At 43.6% G+C, this 13,107-nt stretch overlaps 1 protein-coding gene across 7 annotated transcripts in view; it reads right to left on the reverse strand.

The window, feature by feature from the left end:
* The window catches only part of Ebf1 (EBF transcription factor 1), a 397,327-nt gene that overhangs the window by 181,820 nt on the left and 202,400 nt on the right, over positions 1-13,107 (reverse strand). The window lies entirely within an intron of this gene.

Raw genomic sequence — 13,107 nt, forward strand, 5'->3', positions numbered from 1 at the left:
TGGAAGACAACATGGAGAATCAAAAAGAAATTTTCAGACTTCTCTGGAGCCTTCATTAGAGGGTCTGGATAAGTACTCACTCTTAACTAACTGGGGTGCTCTGAGAGAGACAAATGATGGAAAGATAGAAGAACAAGCTGGAGCCACACTGGAACCTTGGGCCCTTGCAGATGGATATTCCACTGTGCCTCCTTCAGCATCCTGCACTTGCTCACAAGGGTTATAAACATAACCACCTAAAAACAGCCGCTTTGGAACTGTGAGAAAGCCTCTGAACGATGGGCAAATCAGGGGATCTGCTGGGAATGAGAGGGAAGGAATTCTAGAGGATGTACTGTCAGTTTGCCCACAGAGATGATTAGCCCACTCTGTATACACATGCACTCGCCTCTTCCCACACTGCTGCCCAGCATGGCTTTAACATATGTACATATTTGTTCAGTGGGATCCTTCAAAAGTCTTCTCCTTTAGAGTCATTTTCAAATATTCCTCAAACACGACGCAGATCAAAATGGAATATACAAAGTCAGGTAATGTCCCCGGCATCAAATTAAAATAGCTAAGTGGCCAACAGATGGCAGCTTAGACAAATCACTTGCTGATGTAAATAAGCCCGGCGGTTGGCTCGGCGGTGCGCAGTTTTCTAGACAGAAGTTGACTGCTAAACGAAGTCAGCTTCAGAGCCCAGTTGTTTGTACAGCGAATGGGGAAATTACAAAAACACAAAAATGCCTCCTTTGTTCCTGGAACCCAGGGTGATTCACAAGCGCGGACATCCCCGGGTCTCCTGATTTTAAATTACTAAGGTGGAAATGTCACTCACCCAGGAGGGTATTGATTAAAATAAAGAGCAGGAAGGTTTTTCTGCATGAACCTCACTTCTGCCGGCGATGTTACATCATTTAGATACTGAAAGGAAAGAAAGGGGGATAGAGGGGGAAAAAAAGAGCCAGAGAAGTGAGGAAGGTTCAGACCAGACTGGGAATAAATAACACAAAGAAGCTTTCTGGCCTGAGGGCAGAGGCAGAGGTTGGCATTATTTTACATTAGAAACACTTCGTATTCAAAACGGTAATTGATAGCTGCGGTGTGTTGGGGAGGGAAAGAGCCACTCACGTTCAAGCGGGCTGCCCTGCCAATCAAACCCAACCTTTCTTTGAATGAATAAAAGCTTCATTGCCCTATTATGCTGATACAGTCAGACAGGTCTAAAGTAGCCTGTTTGTCAAGTTTATGCCCACTGCCCCAAGCTACCTCTATTTTGAAGCTTAAATACTCCCCTGAAAATCAGCCCTGATTTAGGCTACTGCTATCCTTCTTACTAACACAGTATCAATTTTACCCTGAGCTGGTCCCAGATGGGGGTGGCAGGGCCTCTCTCCTCCTCAGTTTTAATAGAAGGAGGGAATTTGGCTGCCTTTTGTTTAGCAGCCCCGGTGCTGAAATGTTCTGCAGGCGTTCTGCCCGTGCTGCTGGCTGGCTGCAGCCTGCAGGTGTTGGCCAGGTTCTGTAGTCCCAGCTCTGCATGAAGTCCGCATCCGGAGGAGTCTCCCCACGTCTTCTCTTGTCATTAGGGATTTGGGCTAAATAGACCAAACCTGGCTTGCTAGTAATCGATCGATAGAAACTGAAGGCCCTGGGTGGGGAGATTTTTGCTTCCTTCGTCCCAATCTTTCAAGTACCTGGGGCCGCAAATAAGTGATCTCAGCTCCCTAGGGACATGAAGGTGGCCCCAGCATCCTCTGGTACCAGCAGCACATGAGGATAGACGTTGGACACTGGGGGCAGCAAGAGCTCAAAGCTGGAAAGGAAGCAGTCCTCTCCACCTGTCTCCACAGGCTCCACATGCCTGTGTCTCCCTGGTCACTTCTGCTTACAAATGCATGCCACAGAACTGCTTTGTGTTTGCAAAGACAGAGTCCTGGCTAACAATGAACATGCAATTGGGCTGGAAATAGATTTATCAGGCTTCAAAGACTATTGTTTGCTGAAGGATGGTACACACATTACTATTTCATAGTTCAGCTATGACATTATTAACCTACTGTGCAAGAATTTTATTGCCAGATTGGTCCATTTATCAAAAATAAGAGAAACTCAAACCCCTATAAGGAAGTTAACATTTCAGGCAGGCTGGGCTTTCACTTGGTGCCATTAATCCATCTATTTACACAAGAGTAAGAAATGATCATTTAGTTCTGTCTCTTCGTTTGGAGTAAAAGCCACAAGACAATACTGGATGCAGGCATGCAATTGTCATGCTTATTGTCACAGAAAAAGTGAGTGTTTTTCTCCTTAAAACAAGTTGGAGTCCCTAGAGCCTGCCACATAGTTTGGATTGCAACAAGCTAGGAGCAGAGTCCACCCTGAGCTCACTCCAAGTATCTGAACATTTAAATGCGTAAGCTAGAAAAGAGATGTGTGGAGAGAAGTGGTCCCTTTCATTATTTTGTGACAATACAAGATGAAAAATACATAAAGTTTTGTAAAGTAGAAAGGAAAAAAAAATCTGTCTGCCCTGATGTCAGCTATGCACCCTTCTAATAAAAAGGGACAGGAAAGCAATGCAAACAACTCAATAATTCATAAAGAAACAATTGATTTTTGGACTACAAAGATAGTGGTCCTCTAACATAGCTTCTCCACTAAGAAGTCTCCCAGCATAGGGATAACCGTGGAGAAAGGCAGGCTGTTGTGTCACACACCATCAGGTGCCTAGCATTACACATAAGACCTGCGATGTCACAGACCACACTGCTTATGCATGGCTCTGTGTGACTGTTAGAAACGTATTCATCCTAAAGGGCACTGCACAGACCCTGAAAGAGTATCCAACTCAGTCTGCCTGTCTCTGCTCTCTCCTTTACTCCTTCATTATTGTTGATGTTATTTACGGTAAGGGAAGGCGGTCCCCCATGTTGCTCAGTATCTTTAATGACCACCATGGATTTTATCAGCCACGATTCTCCTTCAAAGAATGTGGGTGATGTTGGAAAAGGAAAAATTACAGATAAATGGGCAATATTGTGTGTAATATTCATGTGTGTGTTGTATTCATAGATACACAGAAAGAGGAGATATGTATCCAAGAGAATGGGGCATTCATTTTTTAACATGTTCTGTGTATATGCACATATGAGGTCCATATAAAGAGTGAGTTCCTATTTTTCTTATACCTCTTCAGTTTTATGCACATTTACCTGAACCTACACACACACATCTCAGTAGAAATAGACACAGGTTCAGGTAATGTGGGCAGTTAACAAAAAACACGACCTGATGAGTACGCCAATCTAAAAGCCACAGTCTGTGCTCACAGGAATCAACAGCATTCCTTAGATGGTTCACTGAAACCACCTCTAAGAGCTGTGCACTCTACCCGACAAGCACTGCAATCTGTAATCCTCTTGACAATCCTAGAACAGTCTTGAACCCCATTTTATGCCTGGGGAAGCTAAGACTTTGGCAGGATGTGTGGCTTTCTAGGGTAGGGCAGCTGATAACCTAAGGAGCTTGGGATTCTTCTGATCTCAAAGCCTGTGTGTTCGTCTATGGCTACTGTCATGCACCCTCCTCTCAAACACCATGCAAGGACCCAGTACAGAAAAAGGAAGGTTTGGCCCTTCATTTCAGGTGTTCACAGATACTTCCACAACAGAAGGGACATAAATACATCATCTCACCAGGAGAAAAAGCCAGGGAGCATGGGGTGGTCTCACTGGTAACTTGAGGACCAGACATCTTCTTGCTATCTTTACGTTCCCTTGCACACATGTCCATCTCTTTTTTTTTCCAGCATCCTCCTGTTCAGAAGTAAGCAAGACCCCAGCGCATCTCTGAGTGACATGGCACTGTTACTTGCTACCATTTCCTCTCCCGAAACTCGCAATAGCCGTGGTATGTTTCCAGATGTTAACTCTGTTGTGTTTCCAGATGTTAACTCTGGTTCAAAGAAGAAAGTGGTTCCAAGGCAAGAAAATTGGCAGTGCCAGTCATGCTAAGAGTTTGCTAACAGTCATTTCGGGGTAGCAGAATGAGCAAAGAGTGAAAAGCCAGCCAGATAACAGGTTATTCCCTTCCTGCCTGCCGGGTATCTGGCTCAACTTCTTTGGCAAATGAGAAATATGAGTGTGGTAAGTTCTTTAAACACTTGTAATAAACTTCTCAAATTTCTATCTCGCTTCTCTTATCTGTCTAATGAAGATAAGGTATTCAACAAGCACATATTTAGCACAAACTACTTGCCAAGCATTATTTTTGGTGCTGGAGATATTAATTGGTGAGGCTATCAGGTGGGGTGGAGTTCTAGCTGGTCTAATGCAGCCAAAGCTAGCCGTGGGCTCCTGATTATCCTACCTCTCCCTCCCAGGTGCTCTGCATGCATATGCTTGCATTTGTGTGTGCTTGCGTGCCTGTGTCCGTGTGTGTGCTTCTGTGTGTCTGTGGGTCTGTGTGTCTGTCTGTTAAAGAAGAAAAGATGATCCCCTTTGAGTGGAGGAAAGACAGACATTCAGCTAGAGTGCTGAAGAATGCTCTTACAGAGAGGGCAGACCAGAAGGGAACTGTCCCAGAGGCAAGGCCAGCCAACCTCAACCTCGAGGGGGAAAGAGATCAGACATCCATCGGAGAAATCATAGTAACAGAGTTAAATTTGTGTTAGAGATGGGGTAGAGCACTTGTCTGACATATGTAAGGCCTGGGGTTTGATCATGAACACCACACACACACACACAAACACACACACACACAAAAAAAAGAGTTAATCTCTGAACCAAATTCTAAAAATTAATGGGAACAATAGTAGCAATTACATAACTACTGTTATATTAGTTGTTTACTACATACAGGGAGTATTTTAACAGTTTATAACTATCCATTAATTACTGTCTGCTAAAAAGCAAACTAAGTAGTCTTATTATCCATAAAGTTTAGAAACTGGACTCCGATTTTAAAAGTGTACTACTCTCACAGAGAACCTGAGTTTGTCTCCTAACACAGAAGTTGGGCAGCTTACAAGTATCTTTACCTCCAGCTCTAGAGGAGCCAAAGCTGAAGGCTTGTGTAGGCATCTACATTCACATGCACATACTGCCCCCCTCCATACACACCAATACATTAAAAAGATGAGAAACTGAGTCCCAGCTACTCGGTAGGAGAGTGGGGATCCAGACACAGTGGCCTGGCCCTAGGTCATCACCTTCACATATGCTGTTTGTCTCTCCCATAAATCACGATGTCTGGGGGAAGAGAGAAGAAGGGTAGAGGTACACCAGATAAAGCGAGCTGGCACAGCTGGAGGCCAGCTCTGTGCATCCATTGGGGATGCTAAGGAGTGGTGAGCCTGAAACTGGAGTCACAAAGGGACTCATGTTTCAAAGTTCAACTGAAAGGAATATGCAAGTGACAGGACACAGACTTCTGGCTGCCTTGTGCAGATATATTAAAACAAGGCCACATAAAAGCAAGAGGGGGCTATTGGGGTAATAGCCACCATTGGGAGAATAAGACGAAGGATCATGGAGAAAGAGAACTGAATCCAAAATAAGATGTGGTAAAACAAGCTAAATACAGGTGACACTCAAGTTCTGAGCTGACCCAGCTGGCTGGATGGTAGAGCTGGGATCAGCTAAATAAGACACATATCAAATCACTATGAAGAACAGAAATGGTATAGGCAAACACCATGTCAACTCAGGTTTACAAAGCCTCTGCAATGGAATAGACTCTCAGCTTGCTCTTGCCCACCTGCTCATCAAATCTTCATACCTTGTCAGTGGGAGGATTCTGGCTTCTTCACAGAAGCAGACACAAGGCATGCAATCCTGAGTAATTTGTGTGCATGTTGCACATCTGTAAGGCAGAGCTAGGAGTTGAACCCAGTCTGCCATGCCAAGGTCTCCAGTATTATTCTCTGCTGTGGTGTTATCCAACATCTTTATCTTTCTGTTCCCAGCATAGCAAAATGTCAAGTCACATGCCATTGAATTCGATGTGTCTCCTACCCGGCATGTTGACTGAAACTTCTTTCTCCACCTGTACCCTCCCCATGACCCCAACCCTGCTCCAAGCACTGTTGGAAGGAGATAGTTCCCCAGGTAGGGAGAAGGAAGGAGCCTGGCCTTGCTGGCAGTGTTCCACTCCCTATGGATGTGAAGGCAGTGGCTGCCATGTCCAGTTCTCTCATTCTATTCCTTAAAAGAGACCCAGTGAATGCCTGATGCCCCTACATCATTGTCAAGAATACAACTGTTCCCTATGTTGCCTACTAAAAGAAAAGCCACAACTTTAAGTATTTCTGTCACCCACGTATCACACCAAGAGAGTAGTGTGGACTAGCGACTACACCACAAGTTTTAGAAAGCTAACAGACGTTGACTGCATTGGCAAATCAAGGGCTGGTCTGAAGCCAAAGGCTCAGTGTCTTCCAGCAATCTCCATCAATAACTGACAAATCCCATGCTATGTCTGAAGTCTAATGCTTTGAGATGGATGGAGGGGCATTTGCTTTGCATTGCTCTATTTGGGTCCAAAAAATTCACAGCTTCGGGCCTTCCATTAAAGCATCTCTCTGCAGACTCACAGGTATGGGAGGGTTATCATCCTGGGGAACTCAATCCTAGACTGTTTGTCTTCAACCAATTGAAAGGAAGATGTGTTTCTATTCCTCTTTCAAAATAAAAAGAATTTCGTCTTGTCCTAACATCTGCTTAAGACATTGTTCCTTTACTGTAGGAAAACTAGAACTTAGGACAGTTCTAACCACTTGGAGAAAATGAATGTGTGGGAGGAAGGTAATGTGTGCACACATTTTTTTCTTTTTTTGCAGAGGCCATAGATAGACATATTTATGAGTGTCATACTTTATCACTTTCCACATGACTCATTTGAGTTGGGGTCTCTCTGTGAACCTGGAGTGGGGCTGTGGGCCAGTAAGCTCCATGAGACTCATGACTCTGGCACCAACAGCACCAGTCTTCCTGGAGTGTCCTCATGCCCACTGAACCATCTCCCCAGCCCCAAGAAAAGAATGTTTAAAATTACAAAACACAGACAAGATAACAAACCTCTTGACAAAAGCAAAGTTGGTATTAACACCAATGAGCGGGATTGGGAGGGTGGGGAGAGAGACAGAGACAGAGAGAGAGAGAGACAGAGACAGACAGAGAGAGACAGAGAGAGAGACAGAGATAGAGAGAGAGAGAGAGATAGAGAGAGAGAGAGAGAGAACACAGGACAGGGTGTTCATTGTAGGCATAGAAACCTAGATCCTTCACAGATCCTAGTTTCAAGTGTCCCCTTTCTTTCTGGCACAAGGACCTCAAAAATCAAGTAGGTTTTTAATGAATTCTTTTTCAATGAATGAGCAAGTGTTATGCTGCTGTTCTTATAACTTTCCTTAGACTTCTAAGAACATTTGTTGTATTTCAATTTGAGAAATATTCCCAAGGCTTGGCCTGTACAGAGAGAGCTTCACTAATAACATACACAGTCTCTGACCCTAGAAACCATCCCTGCCAGATTTATACAGCTGAACTACGTTAGAGTCTAAAAACAGGTTCCAATATTTCTGTCACCCTCTAATTGGACCTAGTGTCTCCATGCCTGAAATGCTTGCTGCACTGTCCCCAGACTAGAACTAATAAACTTTGTGCTAAAAACTCCACTCTGGGGTATCCTGTTTATCAAAACTGATTATTACCTATTTTAATATGCATCACCTTAGATTGTTGTCCTTATCAGTTTTTCCAGAATACTCTTAAGAAAAGCATGTGGCTAATGGATAGATTCACTCATGCCAGATTCTACAAGTCTTTCCAGTGAATTGCTCTGCATGTGAAGACGCCATTTACACACCTCTATTTATTTCCCCTCCAATTCAGCATCCTAAAAGTGATTGCTACAGCTATTTTATATATCACCTAGAAGGATTCGCTTCTGTGGGAAATCTGGATTTGAAACAATGCATTGAAAGTATTTCCTGTCCCGGTTTCAGACAAGAAGATTGGGCTCTAAAAAGTTTGACGACAAATTTCCAGCAGCCCAGGTGAGGCCTGATTTCTGTTTTGCCTCCATCACAATTGCAAAATTCCAAAGATTAACCTTGCAGCCTGGCTCTCTGTTTCCAGGGGAAACAGAAGAGAGGTTGTTTCCTCTGCTTCTGTCTGCAGATCAGACCACATGGAGGAGTGCTGGCAGGTGAGGGCTCTGCAGAAGTCACATCCTTTTGTCATCCATATCTTACAAATTATTTATTTGATCACAAAAGACAGCTGCAAAAAGCAACGCATATTGGCAGGTACTGTGGCTAAGTTCTTTTTCCATTATTCGCCGCTGGTGAGGGAATTAAGGAGGCTCTTAAAATGCACTTATTTCTCTCTCTCTCTCTCTCTCTCTCTCTCTCTCTCTCTCTCTCTCTCTCTCTGTGTGTGTGTGTGTGTGTGTGTGTGTGTGTGTGTGTGTGTGTGTGTGTAGAATGTGGATTCGATATGTAAGCTAAAATTAAAAAAAAAAATCATAGTATTGACCATGGCCAGTGTGTACGATGGGTAATAAAATGTAACTGGGCCAGATTGTTCTCAGAGAAAGTCTGGTGCATTCCTAAGAGGCCAGAATGTGAGCCCGGCGTATAGTCATCTCAGTAATAAATCTACAGAGCTGTAGCAAGCGTTCACACTTGATAGGCTGGGATTTGTTCAGCAAGTTGGCAAGAAAATATTTCCTAAAACTATACCTCTTCAATGTAAAACATATACTTCCACCGGGCCCTAGTAAAATTGGCAAATTATATTAAAGACTGGAGAGCTGTTTCTGATATATTTTCAATAGAAAAGTCTACAGTTGGAAAATAAATACCCAAGAGGATCTGAAATATGTCTCTATACGACTTTCCTCTTGCGGGCTCCTGCCAATCCTCCTTCATCCCTCCTTTAATGAAGTCCTCCTCAGGCCTCCACTACCACAGGAATACCCACTCCCATCTCCAACCGTGGGTCTGCTCCTTCCTCTCTACTAGAGTTTCCTCTTATTGCTTGTGATAAATGTAGCATCCTTCCAACTAACATGGCAAGAGCTTGCCCCTCTGTCTCTGCTCAGGTACACTGAATACTTCTCGGCTCCTTCCTCTCCATCTCACCCACGTTTCTTGTCATCACATTTCCTCTGACAGCACTAGGGTCTTTTCTCAAGTATGTACCCCGCTGAGAAATGCTATTCCTCCTGTCACCCAAACTAATCCTGCTTCCCATAACCTCAAACACCACCAGCATTCTGAAATGTCAACTCCAACACTTGATACTTCTGGAGACCAGAAGCATTCAACAGGAGTGTGCCTAGGGGGAAAAAGAGGAGGATCCTCTAAAATTCTTCTAAGAATGGATTTTAACTGGGCCTTTCATGAAGATATTCACACATTGTCTTGCTTGGGGTTGGATTTTTCTCCCTAAGATCTATTTGTGTTCCTTTTCATTGTGTCTGTATGTAGCTTTGGATAGGTGGGGGCCAGAAGATCTGATCAGGTGGAGTTGCAGTTACAAGCAGTGGTGATCCACTCAGGGTGCTTGCTGGAAATGAAAACTAGTTCCTTTATAAAAGGAAAACAGGGTCTTCGCTGAGGAGCTGTATCGCCGTGTCCCTCGGAGGCTAACATTTTAAAAACCAATCTTCACAAGTCTTACAAGTTTCTCTAGCACCTAACTTTGTACACTGAGACATTAAGAAAAAAGAAATAAATACGGATGTCACTGGGTATCAGACATGAACAGGAAGCTGCAGAAGAAAAGGTTCTACGGGAATTGGGATGCTGAACTGCGAGAGAGAGGACTTCAGCCTTTGCTTTTCTCGGTCATTCGTGAGGCTGTGTGACTGAGAATTCACAGAAGAAAGACCTTAACAATTGTTTTTCCGGATCCTCCATTTTGCCAATAAGACTCAGAGCACGTTAGAGAAACTTGTAAAAAGATAGAATGAGCAAAAGCAGGAACCCCAGAGTCCCCATTCCCACCTCTCTGGTCCCCTCCCATCACTGTTTATAATCCTGTCCTCTCTCCCTAAACCCTACAGTGAATTGAGCAAAGGTACATGTGCAAAGCCAAAGGCGTTCACAAAGAAGCAAGCAAGATTGGGTTTTTTCCCATCTAAATGTTTATTAATTGTTTGAGGATCCAAACCAAAGTCTCACACACTCTAGGCAAGTGCTGTGCCCTGAGCCACTGTCCCAAGCCTTAAAATATTTTTGAAATATCTCACTTATGAAATTCTGCCACAATATCTTCGTTCAATAACTATGATTTCTTACAAGGAAAGTCAGAGATGATCTACATTCCCTAACTCATTAAAAAAAAATCCCTTTCCCTGGCAGTTAACACACAGCCACTCTCTACTCTCACAGAGCCAGGCTGTGCAACCTCTTTACAGGGCTGTTCATTTTCCACTCTATCTTTCTTTTGCTATCCAAACTGCTGTAACTTTATCTCATGCTCCTCCGTCATCTCTCCTTCACTGTTACAAATGGAGCTGCGATCTGAGCTCTGCATTACCGTAATGTCCTCCAGGCTGCTGTTTATTCGGTACCTCTACTTATACTTTTCATTTTGTCTGGGCCCTTGGTTTTCCATCCCTTCTCCTTCTGCTGCTGTTAAGCCCCGGTGTCAAATGCATAAGAGTTGTATATCCTGCATCCGAGAGCCTCTCTTCTCCCCTTTAGCTGGAGATGGGTCCCTCCTTGGGGTTGTAGGTTTTCTGCTTAACATTTTAAAATAAAGCTTAAAAAGCTCTGAGGGTAGCCGTTTTACCCGCCTTTAGCCAAGTCTTCATGCCACAACTTCCCAGCTCAATAGAAACACTCTTGCACTGTGTCCTCAGCTAGCATCTCTCTTATTTTGGTCCTTCAAAGTCCCATTCTTGTTCTCTTGCTCCTGCCAAGATCAGTAAAAAACAAAACACCTTAACTCTTGGACACATGAGACAGACTTCCTATTATTCAGGAAGCCAGTCCATGATCCAGATGGCTGCCTTAGTTTCTCTGACAATAAAGCACCCACACGTATTCTAAAATCAGGGGACACCAGAGCTTCCCTTTGTGTGTACTTGCTATTGAGTGCTATTTCTTCGGTCTCTATTTGAATACCATCATGTTCTCATGTGGGGTATTACATTCTTGTCAATTCCATGTCTCTCTCCTATGTGCATCACTGTATGGTATTGGTTTGAAAATATCACATCTGTATTTTGCTGGCATGTAAGGTTCGAAACCCAGGTGTGGAAGCTTCGGAGCAGCTGCATTCACTTCCAGGAGGAGCAGGCTGGATAGAAGCCCATTGCCCTATGGTAGAAAAGCCCCTATCCTTTTTTTTATTGGCATGGGACACACATGTTCCCCCTCATCTTCAATTCCCTGAAAGTAGCTCTCCCTAGCAGCTCCCCATTACTTCTTTCAGAGTGAAAGTGAACTCAAGCCCTACCAATCAGGGCTATCACAGGCCCAGAACTCCTCTCTCTCTCTCTCTCTCTCTCTATATATATATATATATATATATATATAATATATATATAATATATATATATATATATATAAATATATATATATTTGTGTGTGTGTGTGTATGTTTGTGTGTGTATGTATGTTCATGTGTGTGTATGTGTGTGGTATGTGTGTGTGTTTGTTCATATGCATGTATATCTGTTTATGCTACATATGCATCTGTGGTGTGTGTTGATATATGTGTGCATACAGTGTGTGCACACATGTTAATTAGCCACCACTTGGCTCAGCCAATTCTCCTTGGCAGTGGGATGAATATTCAGCTCTCCTTTCCAATTGCCATGGACTAGGGATTTCATTTTTCATTCTTCTGATCTCAAGGAAAAGCAAAGGAAGCAGAGATCAAAACTGGCTCCTTTTTTTTTTTACTATAATTAATTCATTAATTTTTTGTGTCTGCCAACTGGCTAGGGTTCCTCCAAGAGCTGCATTTCATGTCTGCATTCAGCAGAGCTTTCATTGACTCCATCACCAGTTACTAGGGCTGGATAACAAACCGGGGCTCATCACCCTCCATCTCCATCTCCATGTGGAACCTGTGTGTTCTCAGATACACATCTACAGGCTTGAGATCCCAGAATTCAGCTCTTTCACCTGCATCTGATGGAATGCAGCATCAGTGTGCGTGTTATTGTACCATTTTACATGTAAGATGGGAAAACTTAGAGTCGAGAAATCAACACGCCACTTAGGAAAGAGTAGCTAGATTTGGGGGTCTGCTTATGTAATGTATAAACAAACTCTCAAAATGCACATTTCTTATCAGATATGGTTTTTTCTGATGAGATGCTGGAAGTGGGGGGTGGAGGAAGGAAGTCAAAGGCAAGTATGAAAATAACACTGTGAAAGCTGTCAAGGTGGCTCAGAAGGCAAAGGCACCGCCCACCAAGCCTGGAGTTGGATCCCACAGGTGGAGAGAACCCACCTCTGCAAGTTGTTCTCTGACCTCCACAATATGCACCATGAAATGCACATGTGTATTGTATGCACACACACACACACACAATTGGTTTTGTTTCGTTTTTTAAAACACAATGGAAGAAGGAAAGGAGGGAGGAGGAAGAGAGGAAGGAAGAAACTCAGTTTCTCTTCTTATTCCTTAACCTCCTCTAACGCCAAGCCTTGGTGATTTTCTGACCTCCGCATTCAACCCAGGGCCCTTTGCCTTGCCCCTCTGCCTTGCACAGAAGCCACTTCCTGTGGCTTCATTCCCACCGGCCTAACACGTGTACTCCCCGGCTGAGCCTTCAGAAGCCACTTTCCATTCTGAGATATTTACCCTGCCTATCTCACAGTCATTTTCCTCCTCCACAATCCAGCTCCCCCTGCCCCAGCCCCAGCCCCACCCCATCATTTCTGACATGGAGAATGCCTGGCTGCTTTGGAAATCCACCTGTCAAAATAAACTAAAAATGTTTTCATTGTTACATTGTTTATGAGAAATGAGTGGCTTATTCAACCACCAAGACCAAATTTATATTCAATTTGGGGGCTATATATTAGTAAGCCTTTTCCTTCTCCCTCCCTGGTTATAAAAGTCTCACTCTAGGTCTTGCTTGGCTGAGATT

This window comes from Mus caroli, unplaced genomic scaffold (assembly GCF_978045245.1).
Source record: "Mus caroli unplaced genomic scaffold, Mus_caroli_1 scaffold_13, whole genome shotgun sequence".
Classification (NCBI taxonomy): Eukaryota; Metazoa; Chordata; class Mammalia; order Rodentia; family Muridae; genus Mus; species Mus caroli.